This window comes from Oryctolagus cuniculus, chromosome 1 (assembly GCF_051225735.1).
Source record: "Oryctolagus cuniculus isolate XC-2025 breed Fujian yellow rabbit chromosome 1, ASM5122573v1, whole genome shotgun sequence".
NCBI lineage: Eukaryota > Metazoa > Chordata > Mammalia > Lagomorpha > Leporidae > Oryctolagus > Oryctolagus cuniculus.
Window position 1 is genome coordinate 100,421,807 of NC_142867.1, and position 19,868 is coordinate 100,441,674.

General features: G+C 42.8%; 1 protein-coding gene across 3 annotated transcripts in view; it reads right to left on the bottom strand.

Annotated features, from left to right (window-relative positions):
* EXPH5 (exophilin 5) overlaps positions 1-19,868 on the bottom strand; it is an 87,601-nt gene that overhangs the window by 38,048 nt on the left and 29,685 nt on the right. The window contains exon 1 of one of the 3 annotated variants that reach the window (XM_089333635.1): positions 8,985-9,190. The exons of the other annotated variants lie outside the window; for them this stretch is intronic. The gene's annotated coding sequence lies outside the window, so the exon portion shown is untranslated. Of the gene's footprint in view, positions 1-8,984; positions 9,191-19,868 lie in introns of those variants that run through there. 3 annotated transcript variants of the gene reach the window in all.

Genomic DNA, 19,868 nt, shown 5'->3' on the forward strand with positions numbered 1-19,868 from the left:
TCCCAAATGGCCTCTATGGCCAGAACTGGGCCAGTCAAAAGCCAGAGGCCAGGAGCTTCATCTGGGTCTCCCATGTAGGTACAGGGCCCAGGGACTTGGGCCATGTTCTGCTGTTTTCCCAGGTGCATTAAAATGGAGCTGGATTGGAAGTGGAGCAGCAGGGACTTGAACTGGCACCCATATGGGATTCTGGCACTGCAGGTGGTGGCTCTACCTGTTATGCCACAGTGCTGGCCCCAAATAATGTAATTCTTTAAAGATGAAGACATGAAAACCTGTGAATGGACACAGGGCTAGCATGTGGACATAAGGGACAGTGTGATTTCAGACAGACAGGAAAAGCCACCCAGGGCACAGCTGTGTGTACTCTACCCCTTCAGAGGACCAGACCTGAAATTCTATCATTCCTGCTTTTTTCTTTTCTCCTGCCCTTTTCTGCTTAGTTCTCTCTCAAATGAAAGTACTGCTCTAAGTCCTTAGTTAAACTACTGCTTCTTATGATCTACTGATCTTTAGGCAGCTTATTTTGCTGCATTTTAGGAACACTCTAGAACTTTTCAGAAATGAGAGGCACTTAATCCAGAGGAAGACATCCCTGGCTTGAGGCAAACGGAGGAGAAAGTGAGTTGGAAGAACATGATGACAAGGATTGCCAAGCAGTCTGTTTGGCACAGCACTGATGAAAACAGCTCACTATTGGGTTCTGAGCTTGGGAAGTTCTGATGTATTGGGAAGTAGTTTGTGACCCAGTAGCTGCAATCCTTGATCCAGGGTTTGCTGTAAAGCACGAGTGTGAGGGTCTTCGTATTACTAACACAGTGGTGAGTGAGCAATGTGCAAAACAGCAAATTTGGAGTTAAAGGCAAGGAACTGAGGTGGCTATAACTCATGCTCCTGCTTGGGGCTATGATACTGCCGTTTTATAAAAATATTTGAGAAGGAAGCCAGAGGGCCTCATGCCCAGACTCGCATTTTGAAAAGTATTAGGTAGCAATCGTTACGTTCAGTCCGCAGAATCTGCACTGGTGCTTCCTCTTTGGTCACCCTGTGATACCAGGTCACTCCTGTCACAGCTGCTGCTTCCCTTACTGACAGAACACACTAAGGGGCCCCAACAATCTGCTTCTGATCAACACTGGCTGCCCCCAATTCATTCACACTTGCTTACTGATGTTCAGGTTAGCACACAACCTTTACTTCCTGAGAACACCCCAGCACCACTCTTCTGCTTCTCAACACATACATCTTATTTCAAGAGTCAGGCCACCTACCTGACTTAGGAACACTCTCTATAAACATAACCTATCCATTTTCTCTAGAGGCTTGATGTAACAGTGACTCTCTTTGAAAAATAACTACAGTTCACGTAATCCTAACTCGAGGACCCATTCCATGCTTGTACACAGACTTCACCACTGCCCATTTCTTTTCCATCTTGTGGTCAATGAAGTCATAAATCTGTATTCCCCTGTGAAAACTCAAACACTTTGAATTCTATTGTAGGAAATATATTTTCAACCAATAACCCCACCCCAAGCACATTAATTTAACTGAACATAATGTGGTTGCTAAACTGTAATTATGCAGGCAATGTAGAATCCTGGGGTGAGGCTTATGACACAATACAAAGTAGGAAAAACAAAATACAGTATTTTATCTATGCTTACTGCTATGTAGAAGTGATGCAACCATTTGGACACAGGAGGGAAAAAGAGAAAACAACTGGTCTTTCAGAATAGAATAATTATGTGTCATTTCTATGTTTAGCTTTTTGAGTATGTGTATTCAGTAAGTAGAACATGCATGGTTATTGTTTCTTTTTGCTTAATTGTGGATTTTTGTTTATATTGTCATTTTCCATTACATATTTTTGGAGATAGAGGGAAAAAAAAGCAGTCATATTTTTACAACCCTATCACAATCATGATTGCCTTTTTGCTGAGACTGTTCCTGTGTATTTTTCCATGCAGGTGGGATAAACCTTTTCCCGTATTCATTTGTGGAAGGTTTCCTATGGTGCAGGTGGTGGGATTTAAGGGAAAGCAGAGCAGATATGGCTCTTTCTTGGAGAGTTCACAGTTTAACAGGAGAGAGATGGAATGGAGCAAACAGTGCTAACTTTGATTTAGTCATTCAACACACATTTGAACCCTGGAAAAGAGTAGTGAACAAATCAAGCCCCTGCCCTCGTGGAATTTAAATTCTGCTGTAGTGCGAGTAGGGAAGAGGGGCAGGGAGGAGCAAACAATAAAAGTGTAACTGGTGCTGTGAGAGCACGGACAAGGGGACCGGTCCAAGGCAGTAGCTAAGACTTCCCTGAGCAGATAATGCAGGACTGGAAGGGTGAAGCATGAAGATGCTGGAAGTGGGCAGGGGGAGCTGCCTAGAGAGAGCTTTCTAGGCAAACGAGGGACAGCTGTAGAGCAACAAGTGCCCCGATAAAAGAAGCCAGGAACTGAAATGAGACACTACTGGCCAGAGTAGAGGGCAGGAAAGGAGGACAAACCAGAGAGGAGAAAGGCAACTGCTGGGCCACCCAGAGTTAGGAGCTGGGTTAAGCCAACAGCCCCTGGTCCTGGAGCAGTGAGAAAGTGCTGATGGCTTAGCAGGGAGCATGACACATAGGATTTGCATCTTTAAAAGCTCATCCTAGCTGTAGGTGGAGAGTAGACTCCACTGAGGGCCAGGAGAAGGTCAGATTATTTGTGGGAGGTAGGTAGAGGGGTTTGCTTGGACCAGGACGGAAGTGGTGAAGCCTAGGAAAGCAGAGTGTTCAGAGAGACACAGGGAGTAAAACTGACTGCCAAGCATCCACCAAGTGATGGAGTGACTTTGCAGGGTTAGGAGCTTGTCACATGTATCAAGGAAGACAGTGGATTTCTGATTTTCTATGTGTGTAGACAATGCCATTCATAGGGGAGAGTATTTGCTGCAGCAGTCAAGACCCTGCTTGGGACGCCTGTATCCCATAGCAGAGAGTTTGGGTTCCAGTCCTGGATGCTCTTCCTATCCCAGCTTCCTGCTAAGGTACACCTTGGGAGGAAGCAGATGACAGCTCAAGTACTGGGTACCTGCCACCCACATGGGAGACCCAGATTGAGTTCCAGGCTCTTGGCTTTGGCCTGTCCCAGCCCCAGCTATTGTGGGCATTTGGGAACTAAACTAGTAGATGGAAGATCTCTGTCTCTATGGCTATCTGCTTCTCTGCCTCTCAAATAAAACAAAAATATATTTTTAAAATGTTTGAAAAGAGACCATTCATGGCAGATGTCCTAAATAGCACTCTGGCCTCAGAATTAGCCCTTAAGGCATCCAGATCTGGCTGAAGAGCCCATGAGAATATTTTAGGCATGGAAAGTCAAGACACTCTGGGAAAAAAAAAAAAAAAAAAAAGACCTAAATGAAAGATCTCTGCGAGTGAGATCCCAGTGGAAAGAACGGGACCATCAAAGAAGGAGGCACCTTTCTCTGAAGGGAGGAGAGAACTTCTTCTTTGACTATGACCCTGTTGGAATAAGATCGAAGTCAGCGAACCCAAAGGCTTCCATAGCCTTGGCAACTCATGACTAAAGCCTAGGGAGATTACTGACGCCATAAACAAGAGTGTCAAATTGTTAAGTCAACAACAGGAGTCACTGTGTACTTACTTCTCATGTGGGATCTGTCCTTAATGTGTTGTCCAATGTGAAGTAATGCTATAACTAGTACTGAAACAGTTTTTTACACTTTGTGTTTCTGTGTGGGTGCAAACTGATGAAATCTTTACTTAGTATATACTAAACTGATCTTCTGTATATAAAGATAATTGAAAATGAATCTTGATGTGAATGGAATGGGAGAGGGAGCGGGAGATGGGAGGGCTGCAGGTGGGAGGGAAATTATGGGGGGGGAGCCAATGTAATCCATAAACTGTACTTTGGAAATTTATATTTACTAAATAAAAAAAGAAAAAAAAGAAAAAAGAAAAAAAAAACTTTAAAAAAAAGAGACCAAAGAGACCATTCCTTTTGAAAATGCCATTCATAGAGTTCATATGTATATAATTTCAAAAGCTTAACACTTTATCAAAATCATGTTTTCCATAATTTATTTACTTTCCTCCTGATGCAACACATTGAGATTTTTCCTAATAAATACTGCTGCAATGAACATCATTGTGCATTTTCTGACAGACACTGGTATAGAACAATTGGGCAAAACAGTTAAATCATTTTTATGATTCTCTATATGTGCTACCAAAATGCTTTTCTAAAATGGCTGTACTAAGATCACTCATGCTAGCAATATGCAAGACTACCATGAGGCCCTCTTGAAAAACTATGCATTTTTATTTTTCTAGAGTAATATTTTAATGCTACAGTGTTTATTATTGTCAGTAATTGTTTTTCTTTGAAAAAGCCTTTTCGTTTCTTTGTTTAATAAAACAGACTGTAGTTCTTTGATAAGTAGTGAGGTTTGAACACTTTCCCATATGTCTGTTTAGTAATTATATTTTGTGCTTTGGCAACCATATGTTTTGTCAATTTGTGAATCAGTGCCAGGCTTTTTAATTGCAGCACAGCATGTTTAATAAAAAGCAGCAATTCTTTTTTTTTTTTTTTAAGAATTATTTTATTTATTTGAAAGAGTTACAGAGAGAGGTAGAACCAGAGAGAGAGCAAGGTCTTCCATCCACTGGTTCACTCCCCAGATGACTGCAATGGCCAGAGCTGAGCTGATCTGAAACCAGGAGCTTCTTCTGGGTCTCCCTCGTGGGTGCAGGGGCCCGAAATATATATAATATATATAATATATATAAGGTAAAGTTCCAGAGTAGAAGATAGAATCCACATACTGTGGCCCTGGGTTTTCTTTCTTTAAAATTTTTTTTTTTTTACTTATTTATTTGAGAGAGCATATGAGCACACTCCTATTTGCTGGTTCAGTCCCCAAATGTTTGCAACATCTGGGGTTGAGCTAGGGCCAGAGGCAGTAGCTGGGAATCAGCTACTTGAATCAGCTTGAATTGCTGCCTCCCAGGCTCTGCATTGGGGGGAAGCTGGAGTCAAGAGCCAGGCTAGGGGGCCGGCGCTGCAGGCTGGGGCTTTAACCTGGTGCACCACAGCACCGACCCCAAAGCAGCAATTCTTAATTTTATCTGTTTTAAATATTCCACTCAGGTTTTTGACTTTCATTTTGGTAAGATTTTTTAATAAGATTTATTTATTTATTTATTTGCAAGGCAAAGCGACAGAGAGAGGGAGACAGAGAGAGAGAGAGATCTTCCATCTGCTGGTTCAGTCTCCAAATGGCTGCAAGGGACTGGGCCAGGCTGAAGCCAGGAGCCAGAAGCTTCATCTGGGTCTCCTACATGGGTGGCAGGGGCCCAAGCACTTGAGCCATTTTCTGCTGCTTTCCCAGGTGCATTAGCAGGAAGCCAGATTAGAAGTGGAGCAGCTGGGAGCAGACAGACACTCATATGGGATGCTGGCATCATAGGCAATGACTTAACCCACCTCAGCACAGTGCTGCCCCCACTTTAATACCATCTTGAATGTTGGGCCACAGAAACATCATTCTGGCTTAGGCTGAAATAGGTATAACATAACTAATCTGGGAAGATGTTTGTGCTAATTTCTGTTTCTTGAAGGCAATGAGAAACGAAATTTGGATAGCAGTGACATGCAGATACATACAGAGAACAAGATTCTGAAAAAAGTCGGAAGCTTTTAAAGCAGAAACATTTTAAGGATGATCCTGGGGATGAGTGTCAGGAAAGTGGGTGAAAACATACAGTGAAGAGCCAGAGAATTCAAGGCTCAGGGAGTCAAAAATGGCATTGTGTTTCCTACTATTAAGGAAGAAAAAAAATAGCTCTAGCCTTTGAAGTAATGTGACTGAAGAAGAGAAACTATGACATAAAAATCTATACTCTCACCAACAAAAAAGGAAGACCTTTCTCTCTGTCTCTCTCTATGTCCACTCTGCCTGTCAAAAAAAAAAAAAAATTAAAAAAAGAAAAAATCTATACTCTCTGTACCTTGTCTTCTTCACCTTACACACCCAAGAGCCCTGTGTACTATAAGGTACAGTTTGCACATTTATAATGGTTGACTGAGCTTATTGTACTGAAAAGAATACAATAATTGTAAAAAGCAGTGGGTTTGACTCATTCATTTACCTAAAAAATATCAAATAAATTCAACATTAGCCAGTAAGGAAACACTCTGAACATAAAAGCAAGGGCACAGCAATGGGTATGAAACTTGAGGACAATATTTTCTATCGCAGGTAGCCGCTGACAGAAATAACATTTGTTTGTCAGTGGAATTCAGCCAAGTCCACAAGCAGCCTGCATGAGGCTCCTCCTCGTGTACACAGGTTTGTGGTACACTCAGCCAGCCAATCAGAGTGTACAGTCCACTTGAAGCCAATGAGAAGAACCTCAGGGTTAAGAATGACGTACACACAGGTAAATTACCAGTACACAGCGCCGCCGTCTGCTTAATTAGCCCAGCTTGACTCAACATATCACAAGGGACTGTTGTCTACACTTGTAATTTGTTTTACCCCTGGGATGGTCAACTTGACTGAATGAAATCGGGTCTCTTCTTACCAGGACACAGACCCAGCCATCTGCTCCAAGTCCCAATGTCTGTTCTTCATTCACAAGAATCTCACTGTGGATTCCAATCTAGCTCTTCCTAAACACACCCGTCCTCTGAGTTCCTCCTCATGAGTTCAATGGACTTTTCCTTTATTTTCCAGTCTTGAGCTACAGATCCCATCCTCCCCCTTCCCAATCTTCTCCCATTGCACCCTTGCTGACCTCTGCTAGTCACCTTTCTTTGTCTTTATTCTGAACAAGTCTTTGTCCTCACCTTTATTTTCATGACTAATTAATTATGCACTATCCATCTAGAATGCCTTTAGCAAATGATAGTTGTCTCTTTATCTCCTCTTTTTGAGCACCATTTATCTGCTCCCTTTTAATCAAATCCTGACCCATTCTTGAGTTACTATCAGATAGGACAAAAAGCACAGGAGGAGGGGCTGGTTCTAGCTGGACTGTCCTGTCCAAATATTTAACTCCAGATTTCTCTCTCTCTTTTAGATACAGCCCTCACTCTCCTATGCATTTCTCTCATTACATAAAAAGCTTAAAACTTATCATGCTGCCTTGTTCATTTGTGCCAGTATTTAAAATTCTTCTCTGAATATTAGGCAAGAACCCACAGGCTCATTAAGGGGTATGTCTCCAGTAACATAAATGGCACCCCAGATGGTACCTTTAAGAGGTCTGTCTTCGATAACAATGGGACCCAGTTGAGCACCAGTTGACTGGAGTCAAATGAGTGATCCCAAGTGAATTACTTACTCAAATAGCTGCCCCATAGACCTGCAAGCTAACAAATAGAAATTGTTTTAATCCTTTAAGTTTTAGGATAGTTTGTTGTGTACAACTTTTAAAAAAATGGATATAACATGATATTGAAGGTATCTTCTGCCTAAAATCAATGGCCAAGAAAAGTCAGCATTCCTTTATCACATTTAAATCACTGATAACTCTTAGGGAGCTAACAGAGGCTTTAAGACATAATGTGTTCAAGTTCCCTGTCTTCAGGGGAAATCATAACAAAGAAAAATAATAACAGCAGGTGATGTGTATTGAGCTCCTACTACCTCCAGGATTTTGTTCAGTGTTCACGATAACCCTGGAGTTCCTTTTTTATAGATAAGACACTGGAGTCCTTGACCTGGGATGTGAAGTCCTGCCTATGATTCTACAGCCCTTCCTCTCTTAACTGGGCATCTCACTACCTCTGGGTACTGGGAACCTCACTAATAGGCAATGCAAGTGATTGATATAAGCTTACAATGACTTTGGCCAATTACATACATGGGTGGCAATGGTAATCTAAAATACAATAGAAGAGAGAGCCATTACACAACATTTGAAAGCAAACAAGTTGCCTAAGACAGAAAACAGAAGAATTAAAACTTCCATTTTCTTGCAGGAAAATTTCAAATATTTCTCAAAAAAGCAGCTCCTCTTGCTGAGGGCACCAATTTCTCTCTGTGCTGTTCAGCCCCTCTTTTTCACCTTTTCACTGATTTTTTTCCTCCACTTTTCCTGCTTCCTTGCCTTCTGTACACACCATTTTTCTTTCACAGCTGTCCTTCCTGTACTTGACCATCCTATTACATCTTATTTTGCCTTCCAGGCAGTTAAGCATCCTGATCCTTATGAACCTTCTATTTTAGGTTTCTAGGACTTCTTGCTGAATATCCTCCCAACAACCCTCCCTGCCCCACCTCTCATCCTGTGTTACAGATTCAGTCATCAGTGAAGCCCAGGATGAAATTTTCAGCTAAACTGAATCTTGTGAACGTAGATTTGTTGCTTTATTTACAGGCCATCAAGCAATATTGAATTTTTCCTCCCATGCAGACATTCAAACATATTTTTGTTTCGTATTGCACAGCAACCTCAACACACAGAGAAGCACAAATGGAGAGCATGGGGCAGGAACCGTGTCCAGAGTCAGAGCTTAAACACCAGGCTGATATTCTTTTTTTTTTTTTTTTTTTTTTGGCAGGCAGAGTGGACAGTGAGAGAGAGAGACAGAGAGAAAGGTCTTCCTTTTGCCATTGGTTCACCCTCCAATGGCCACCGCAGCTGGTGCGCTGCGGCCGGCACACCTCGCTGATCCAATAGCAGGAGCCAGGTACTTCTCCTGGTATCCCATGGGGTGCAGGGCCCAAGGACTTGGGCCATCCTCCACTGCACTCCCTGGCCACAGCAGAGAGCTGGCCTGGAAGAGGGGCAACCAGGACAGAATCCAGCGCCCCGACCAGGACTAGAACTCGGTGTACGGGCGCCGCAAGGCGGAGGATTAGCCCAGTGAGCCGCGGCACAGGCTGGCTGACATTCTAATAGAGAACAGATCCCTGTATCCATGCCTGTATCCAAGCATGAACCCAAAACCCCCAGGCAGACTCACCATCTCCCAGAAGTGTTGCCTTTGTTTTCCTGCACTTCCAGGCCCAGATCTCCGACCAGGTTCACCCCCAGAGGAAACCTTCAGGGCAACTACTGTGAGCTCTCAGACAGGAAGAGGCAGAACAAAGGTGGAAAAAGCCTTGAGGCTCAACGGCCACTTACTATCAGCCTGGTCTCTCCTTTCTCTGCTGTTCCTCAGAAAAGATTATCTGAGAGCCTTTGCCCCTGACATCAGAGCCTTTCTTTGGCTCAGCCCACAGCCAAGACACAGGGAGGGGCAGGAATTAGAAAATGCAATCAGGTATATGGGGGGCGGGGGTTTTCTTTTGAGAAGACTAAAGTTAAACTGCAGAGGGAAGTGAAGTCTGGTGGAAGGGAATCTCCAGTAAGAAAAAAGGGTAAACTAGAAACAACAGGGGCCAGCACTATGGCACAACTGTGGCGTAGTGGGTAAAGCCGCCGCCTCTAGTGCCAACATCCCATATGGGCACCAGTTGGAGTCCCAGCTGTTCCACTTCCGATCCAGCTTTCTGCTATGGCTTGGGAAAGCAGTAGAAGATGGTCCAAGTCCTTGGGTCCCTGTACCCACGTGGGAGACGGAAAAGAAGCTCCTGGCTCCTGGCTTTGGATTGGCCCTGCTCCGGATGTTGTGGCCATCTGGAGAGTGAACCAGTGGATGGAAGACCTCTCTCTCTCTCTGCCTCTGCCTCTCTGTAACTCTGCCATTCAAATAAATAAATAAATCTTAAAAAAAAAAAAAAAAAAAGGAAAGAAACAACAGCAACCCTTTAGAACTCAGACAGGTGCCAGCATGGAAGGCACTAGTTAAGCCCATTTAAATTCCTTGAACAGTTGTGACTGAGACTACACACTGCAGGATAAAAGACCACCTTTTCTGTTTTAAAAACTGACCATTGTATCCTTCCTGAATGTTTTTTTTTTTTTTTCACACAACACAAATTCACAAGAGAGGGCAAAAATAAGTTATCTAAGTAACAATAAGGATGAGTAATTGCCACACTGGGTCAGATCACGCAGAGAGAGGCCCTTTGCCAATAGTCGCCCAAAAGAAGGTGTTGCCAAAAGGACTAGAGCTTAAGCTCAATTTCTCTTGTAGTCATTAGCGCTCTTCTGCCTTCATAGGTTATCTGATCTCTTTTTGAATCTATTTATATCCATTTATACCTTTTAGCAGAACCATTTTGAAAATCACCCAGTATCAACTCCATATTTACCAAATAACATTGAGTTACTTGTCATGTGTCTGTCCTTATGAGGCTGTCAGCTCCTTGAGGAGGGACTGTGTCTCATGCATCTTGGCTTGCCCAATACCTAGCAAGGTCCCTGACTTACACTCCATCCAATATATACTTGCTCAACTTTAGGGATAACGAATGAGTTCCACAAACTTCTTAGGCCATCATTTGTGAAGCAACTTAGTCAACACTTGACATCAGTGAGAGATATGATTCTGCACACAAACTAAAATCACATGTATAAAAAGTAATTTTTCCATAGGAATAATATTAGAAAACTAATCATAGCTAGCATTTGCACAATGCTTATACTGAGCCAAGCATTGCTACAGATGCTAACTCATTTAATCTTCACAGGAAGCTTTGTGAAGATAGCTATATTAGCTCCCATTTACCGATGAGAAAATTAAAATATTGAGAGGCTGAATTAAATTTAGACTGATTGGATTGAATACCATCCCTGGCCTTCACTGTCTATGTCAGTGATGAAGAAGACTCAGTGCATCATAGGAAAGTGAGTGTGCTGAGCCAGCACGGAAGAGGTGGAGTTTTGTAATGGTGCAGGGCTAAGGCACAAAGACTTCTGAAAACCTCCCAACTCCTTTGTCCCTTGCTAACTCCCCGCATAGCCCACGTCAGCTGTGATCTACAAAATGCACAGGTGGGTGGTCAAGTTGGTAAAGAGGGAACAGTGAGGTGGAAACTATTATCACTACCCCAACACAACAGAAGTCAATAGCAGTAAAAAGACTTGCCCTGAAAGTTTTCCTTTTTCTGTAAAGAAACTCAAAAAGCATCAGCTGTTTGACTTAGGCCTGGCACAATGCACTTTGGATCTGCACAATGCACTTAAAGCAACAGCATATTTAACAGAAAACTGAACTCTGCAGTGCTGATGTTCACTAACAGCCTAGATGGCACAGTCAAGACGGGGGAGCAGTCTGGGCAAGGCTCACTGGACTGGCCACATCCTGCACTAAATGCACTGGCTGGTGTCACAATTTGGGCTGTACAATTACTAAGAATATGGAACACGTTTTTGTGGGGAGCAACTCGGACTAGACTGTTATTCGAATTAAGACTTATTTTATGCATCTGCTCTCCCACAATATGGCACTGGGAGAGGAGGAAACAGCTTCTACACAGCTGCCTCCAGTTCAACCAATAAACAGCAGGACCTGCTCCTGATTGGAGGAGAGCAGCGAACTCGGCGTGTGGGTAGCAGAGTTGGGATTGGTGGAAGAGGACTATAAAGGAGGAGAGAGACAACATGCACCAGGAACATCTATCTGAAGGAACACCTGTGCAGCCCCCGAGAGAGCCGGCCGGCGGTGTGCCGCTCCCCCGAGGAAGTGGAGAAAGTGGCAGGGGAACCGCCCTTCCACGGAGGTGGAAGGGTCGGTAGCCAACCCGGGAAGAACCAGCAGCAAACCCGGGGAGGGCCGAGCAGACAAAAGAACAGCGCAGGGTCCTGTGTTGTTCCTCCGCGAAGAGGGGGAGCGACATAATGGTGCCGTGACTCGGATATGAAGCCTAGGCAGGGTTTAGTGTCATTCCTCCACCAAGAGGGGAGCGACAGTTTTTACCAAAAAGCCTAAAAACACATACTACTCTAACTGCAAATAAGGCACTCATACATGAACTGAGAAGAGCTGACACTTTTATTTATTACAAACCCAGATTCCAGTATAATTTCAGAAAATACCCATTAATTGTCAAATAATATTTATCGAGCACTTCCGTATGCCAGGCACTGTTCTAGGACGTTGTAATACATTAATATGGAAAACAGACACAGATCCTCACCTTTCTGGCACTCACAGTCTATCAGGTATTTCCACTTCCGGGTCAAAACCATGACTGTTTCTCACCTGGTTCACTGCAGGAACCCCTGTCTCCCTGCTTCTACTTTGGTTTTTCTTCCATCCATACTTAACACAGCAACAATTCTCAAAGAGGAAAATTTCAGCAAACTGTTAAAGATCTGACTGGCTTTTGTTATAGATTTGATTCATGAACTGGGCAGCATCCCATCTGTAGAGATCCATTGGCAATGGCAGAATAGTGATATATTTATCTATTTTTCTTTTATTCTTCTTCTTATTTTTTTTTTAGAATGGTGGTTTTTGTAAGCCCAGTGGAGCAGGAACAAGGTAATGGCAATACTAAAAAGCAGATTGGTCAGTATCGCGTTACTTTCATTGTAAGAAGGAAAGCAGAGGGGACTCCCTTATCATGTAGGTTCAGGTTGAGCAGGTTCATTTTGTTTGGTTGCTATGAGCATCCTGGTTTTTAGGAAAATTGGCCTGTTTGGGGATTTTCCTGCATTTTTGAAGTTTCAGTTTGATTACATGGCACTTAACTAACTCCATTTTGGTTTGGTTTGTTGGAGCCCAGTACAGGAGCCTGGTAAAAAATATTGAAGTCCTATAGATTTTACTTAATATTATCTTTTATAAATGTAAGTTACGGAGGCCAGCACTGTGGTGTAGCAGGTAAAGCTGCCGCCAGCAGCACCGGCATTCCATAAGGGCATTGGTTCAAGTCCCAGCTGCTCTACTTCCTATCCAGCTTCCTGCTAATGTGTCTGGAAAAACAGTGAAAGATGGCCCAAGTGCTTGGGCCCCTGCACCCACGTGGGAGATCTGGATGAATCTCCTGGCTCCTGGCTTTGGCCATTTGGGGAGTGAACAAGCAGATGGAAGATCTCTCTGTCTTCCTCCCTCTCTCCCTCTCTCTGTCTCTGCCTCTCTGTAACTCTGCCTTCCAAATAAATAAATCTTAAATAAATAAATAAAGTATAAGTTACAGCATGTCACTCCCTGTGTCAGTCTCTAGTTACATCATGCTTAGAATACAATTTAAAACTCAGCTGTCTTCAAGGCTGTACAGCGCCTGGCCTTCTGCACTGCCTACCACATTTAATCATCCCTTTCCTCTCCACTTAGCACTTGGCCTTCATTCTGTTCCTCTAACAAGCCAGGCTGGTGCCTTCTGGACCTTGCACTTGCTGCTCCCTTCCCTGGGAATGTTCTTTCCTACCTTGCCTCATGGCCATTCCATTGTCTCATTTGGGCCTTAGCTAAAATGTCACATCCTTACAAAGGTCTTCCCTCATCCTCCAAAATAAATTATTCCTACCTCAAACTATAGTCATTTTCTCTCACATTTTTATATCTTTCTATCTTGTTAGTTTTCTTTTAAAATCATCTTTTTCATTTGTTTACATTTTTATTGATTCCCTTATATGCCACTAAAATACAATCCGTAAAATCAAGGACCTTGCCTATCTTTTTTCTTGAATGATGTCTGTTGGTGAACGAATGAAAAAATAAATGAATATGAGTGTGGGAAAATGTCTTCTCTTTGGACCTGGATTTCTTCACTTATAAAACAAAGGAAGCTGTCAGGGATGTCTTCCCCTTTTGTGACTCTAAGCACACTTCTAATGTTTCAAAGGGTGAACCCTCCTATTTAAAATGTGGCTAACAGATCCCTATTTAGCTCTGTCTGTGATTTCAAAGACTCAGCAGTTTGTCTCCCCATTTCATCCTGAGAAGTCCCAATCTTTCATTTATTCTCTCCTGTCAAACACCCTTCCATTTTCTTGATTTTTCTTTTTGCTTCATCTCTCTGGATCCATTACATAATTTTCTTTTTAAAGATTCATTTATTTTATTTAAAAGTCAGAGTTACACACAGAGAGAAGAAGAGGCAGAGAGAGAGAGAGAAAGAGAGAGAGAGAGAGAGAGAGAGAGAGAGAGAGGTCTTCCATCTGCTGGTTCATTCTCCTGCTGGCCGCAATGGCCAGAGCTGCGCTGATCCAAAGTCAAGAGCCAGGAGCTTCCTCTGGGTCTCCCACGCAGGTACTGGGGCCCAAGGACTTGGGCCATATTCCACTGCTTTCCCAGGCCACAGCAGAGAGCTGGATCAGAAGTGAAGCAGGCAAGACTTGAACTGGCGCCCATATGGGATGCTGGCACTGCGCCACAGCGCCGGCCCTTCATTACATAATTAAAATGAAACAACTACAAGAGAAGAAGGCATGAGTCCGGATTCAAACTGACAATAGCCTCACTGAAGATGAAGATAGTATTTTGTGATACTTATAAAACCTTCACAAAGCAGCCAAATGTGATAGTCTTTTCTCTAAAAATAATTAGTATTTTAAAAGATTTATTTATTTATTTGAAAGGCAGAGTTACAAAGAGAGAGAAACAGACACTGCTCACTCGCCGAATGCCAGCAGCAGTAGGGGCTGAGCCAGGCTGAAGCCAGAAGCCAGGAACTCCATCTGGGTCTCCCCCAACGGTGGCAGGGACCCAAGTACTTAGATCATCTCCCACTGTGTTCCCAGGCACATTAGCAAGGAACTGGAACAGCAGTGCAGGAGCCAGGACTCAAACTGGTGCCCATATGAAATGCCAGCATTGCAGGTGGAGGCTTAAGTCATTGTGCCACAATGCTGGCCCCATGAAGGGGTCTTGCACACTGTAATCACATTGCTCCCTGGGAAGGAAAGGGGGCCTAAAATTAAATGCTGAGCTTAAAGTATGTGACAGCCACTGTGCTCAGTTTTTCTCCATAAATTATCTCATTTAATCCTCACAGAAGTCCAATGCAGTTAAATCTTATTATACTCATTTACAGTCAAAGGAATGGAAACCATGGCAGGAAATAAGCTTGCCAGAGGTTGCAAAGTGGGAAGTGGGAGAGCTAGGCTTCCACCTCGATTCAGACCCCTTTGTTGAGTGGGTATGGTTATTTCCCACAATTATTCAACACTGAACTATTCAACACTTGCCCAGGGACAAAAATCTCCTCCACTGAGTCTCTGAACCTTGTTCTTGCTGGTTGGCCTATCACTAGATTGTCAGCTCCTTAAGTCAAGTGCTAGAATTCCTGACCATGCAGCAGGCAACTAATAGATATTTGTTCAATAACCCAACAAATGAACAAAAAAGAATGAAAAAGGAGATTCTTTTAACTTTTCCCTCTTTTTTATATAAAGATTTATTTATTTATTTATTTGAAAGTCAGGGAAGAGAGAGAGAGATCTTCTATCTGCTGGTTCACTCCCCAAATGGTTGCAAGAGTCGGGGCTGTCCAGGCTGAAGCCAGGAGCCAGAAGCTTCATCCAGGTCTCCCACATGGGTGGCAGAGGCCCGAGCAATTGGGCCATCTTATGCTGCTTTTCCCAAGCAAATTAACAAGAAGCTAGATAGGAAGTGGAGCAGCTGGTACTTGAACTCATGCACATACGGGTACTGGCATCATAATCGCAGCTTACTCCGCTGCCGGCCCCTTCATCCCTCTTACTCATTTTTGTACAGATGTTTAGACATCTTCCACTGACACTTGTAAGGCAAGTTAAGACAAGTTGAGGGTTAGGATTCTACAAACACAGGGAAGCTTCTCAGAGCTGCAGAACTGGCTGTGATGCCTCTTGTAAGGCTATTACCAGCACAACTGCAGGTAGGTGAGAGCCTGCAAACTGCCAATCCATAAAGTGTGTGATCCCGACATCTTGAATTTGTTTATTATATTACAGCTATGTGCTAAATTCTGGCCACATCCTCTGTGCCGCTAGCAAACAAGATAGAATAAATGAATATTTATGTATGAATATTAGTGAATCTGTGAATTAGTGTATGCATGAATAGTTAGTGTATCCCTCCTTCACTTTCAATGATAAGAATGCAAAGTGTGATTTTCCCTCTTAGGCAATTTAATGCTTACCCTCAGAAGCTGTCCTGACTGTAGAAGATAAAAAGAGGAGCCTGGGCCATCTAACAAGGTTAAAGGAAAGTGATATTCCTATGGATTCATTCTTAGTCCAGACAGAATGTTACTTTCACTTGTATAATGTAATTAAAAGTTATAATAAATGGTACTCATTCATTCACCCTGTTTCATGCAATCTTAAAGATGCTAGGAAACCAAATCATAGCTAGCATTCTGGAATTAGCTTCAATTTAAAAGAATTTCCTACTCCAGCCATTTACACTGATCAAATATGCAAGCCAGGAGGAAAGAAAGACAGGTGTCAAAAAACTATTCAGTCTTCGAGTTAGGATACAGAATGCTGAGAACATGCCCTGTGGCTTCCTAGAAGTCAGCACCATGAGTGTGTTGCTCCTGAGCTCCCGGTGGAGACGGTGGAGATGCAGACTTGTGAGCCATTGTCCCCCACAGAATTTGTTCCCTGGGTCAAAGAAAGTTGGATGCTAATGGCAGTTACAGTTCACTGGGTGGAATCACAGTTTGTAGTATATATATTTTTAAAGATTTATTTATTTATTTGAAAGTCAGAGTTACACAGAGAGATGTAGTATATTTTTGAAAAGAGTTCATCTTTGAAATAACTCTTATACAAACATTTCCAGCCTTTCCCATCTTAACTAGCAAGTCTGCCTCACAAAGATCAGTGCTATGCAAACTACTCTTCTCTATATATGTACAAATCATCTGACTCAACAAGCCACTCCACCTCGCCCAAAGATGCTGCAGAATTACATTCCAGAGGGCTCCCCTTTGAACACTTCCTCCTAGCTCTTTGTATTAAATGGAGTCAATGGAATTGTTACTTAGCAGTATTATTTTCATATAGTAGTATCTCATCCAGAAGACCTTGCTAAGTTTTGTCCTTAGATCTAGCTATAATTATAAGCACTCCTAGACTGATTCTATAACAAAATCTGTACCCAGGGTGAAATAATGCTGGCAGGACACATCCTTGTGTCTACTTAGATTATGTAACATGTTTATGAAAGCTTGTCATAGTTATATATTTTTATTATTTACCATCCTTTTAATTTTCAGATTCTAGTATATGCAAATTCTTTCTCAATCACGATAACACATTTTTAATTTATTTTTAAGGATATAAATTTCTTAAGTACAACTTTAGGAATATAGTTATTCTTCCCACCATACCCACCCTCCACCCACACTCCCACCCCTCCTCCTCCTCCCTCTCCCCTTGCTAGTTCCATTCTCCATTAAGATTCATTTTCAATTAACTTGTACACAGAAGACCAACTCTGTACTAAGTAAAGATTTCAACAATTTGCACACACACACACACACATACAAACTGTTTGAGAACTAGTTTTACAGTTAATTCTCATAATTCAACTCATTAAGCACAGAGGTCCTGCATGGGGAGTTAGTACACAGTGACTCCTGTTGTTAATTTAACAACTAACACTCTTATGTATGACGTCAGGGACCACCCGAGGCTCTTGACATGAGCTGCCTAGGCTATGGAAGCCTTTTGAGTCCAGAAACTCCGTCAGTGCAGTAACAAATTTGTGATCATTCTTTATAATGCATTATGCATTATTATGCATCATGAAATCTCACTGAGTCTTAGCAGAAAAGGCCTAAATGAAGCTTTGTTATACAATACAATTGATAATAGGACTTCAGAGGATATCATATACTCTAAATGAACAGATCTCAGTACATCAAGAATAGGTACAGAATAATTGCACTCAACTGGTAAACAAGCAACGCAGTTCTCAAAAATGAGTAGAAACATTGAAGCAAACAAGCAGTAATGCTAGAAGCAGTTTGGAAATGAAAAGAACTGTTTATTGGTATGTGTATGTAGGTGTGGCCTATTTTTTGTATATAATTGCCTTCAGTTTTACAAGTCACCGTCCATTTAGCTTTGAATCACTTTGTTCTTGTTTGTAAGAACGTTTTCTTTTAGGTAAAATAAAGATGTCTGGCTTAGAAAAAGAAATCTAGATTTCTGACCCGTCTCCCACTTTTTCGCTTCGTTTTGTTTCAAATAATTCTGGTACCTCTATTCTCTTCACTGACACTCTCAAATAGAATTCAGTTAAGCCACAGAACTAATGAATTAAGCCATAGCTCTGTCTTGAAAAATAGTACATTTGTGGCACAGAGGCAGCCCATTATGTGTTGGGAGCCAGCTCCACTCCTACAGAGTGGCCATGGGTAGTTATTGTGCTTTGAGTGAAGGAAACCGAAGTTCTTTTGCATTCCCGGCCCTTATCAACTGAACCAGGGATTCGTGCTTGACCTAAAAGCCAAACATGAACAAGAATGCTGCCCAGCCATGTGCTCTACTTTAGAGAATGATTAACCATTTAATCACATCTTTCTTCTTGTCATGTTTTGAAATCATGATGACCAAAGTGACACAGAGGCTGTGTGACATATAGGAAAAGACATTGAGCAGTATCATGAGTAGAAGGCCCTGAGGCTTCTGAATCTTGAAGAAGCAGAAACCATGGGACAGAGAGAAAAGCTGCAAGCAGTAAATCAGCCATGGCAAAGGAAGTCAAAATAGGGAAGCAGAGAAGACAGACTGAGCCACCAGCCTGGTGATCACCAGCCCAGCTGAGTGGCAGCAGAACATTGCTTAATTCTGACCGACAGTCTGGATCCGGGACTGCCTGTGAAGGGATGAGGCTGTTTCCCATGTCTCCTGACTTCCCCAGTGTACCCCTACAACAAAGCGTCACCTGCCACTTGTGTGAACCAGTGTATGTTCCTTGTCACCTGAAAGAGCATAACTAAAACATCCAGCCATAAGCAGCATGGAGCAGTTTGCTCAGAAGGGAATGCTTCAGCATTGCGACAGGAAATTTCAAATGTTAACAAAACTGAGTTTGCTTTGCTATTACACATTTTTAGAAGTTTTTCTTTTGTCATTATGAAAATAAAATTGTATTTAATACAGAAAATTTGGGAATCACCCAAAGACTTGAGGAAATAAAATCACTCATAATCCCCACCATCAGAGATGCTGATGTGTGTACATTTATTATTCATGTATTTAAAGCCAGGGAAAACAGGACTGGGGCTTTGCCTGTCTTGGTTTTAGCTAAGCAAGGAAAGCAAGAATGCCTGTTGGCTAAGTGCATTGTGAGAAGACCAGCCAGGAGAATTTGCTTTGTGGTATTTACAAAAACAAACAAAATTCAGGCTGGTGCTGTGGTGCAGTGGGTTAAACCACTGTTCATAGCACTGGCATCCCAAAGGGGTGCTGATTTGAGCCCCAGCTGCTCCACTTCTTATCCAGCTCCTTGCTAGTGTGCCTGAGAGGGCAGTGGAGGATGGCCCAAGTCCTCAGGCCCCTGTCCCCAAATGGGAGACCTGAATGAAGCTCCTGGCTCCTGGCTTCAGCCTGGCCCAGCCCCAGCTGTTGTGGCCATTTGGAGAGAGAATCAGCAGATTAAGATCTCTCTGTCTCTCCCTCTCTCTCATAAGCCTACCTTCCAAATATATATATATATGTGTGTGTGTATATATATATATATATTCATTTTAAAGCTTTTTTTTCTTTCTTTTTTTTTTTTTTGGACAGGCAGAGTAGACAGTGAGAGAGAGAGACAGAGAGAAAGGTCTTCCTTTTGCCGTTGGTTCACCCTCCAATGGCCACCACAGCTGGCGCGCTGCGGCCAGCGCACGGCACTGATCCGAAGCCAGGAGCCAGGTGCTTCTCCTGGTCTCCCATGGGGTGCAGGGCCCAAGCACTTGGGCCATCTTCCACTGCACTTCCTGGCCACAGCAGAGAGCTGGCCTGGAAGAGGGGCAACCGGGACAGAATCCGGTGCCCTGACCGGGACTAGAACCCGGTGTGCTGGTGCCGC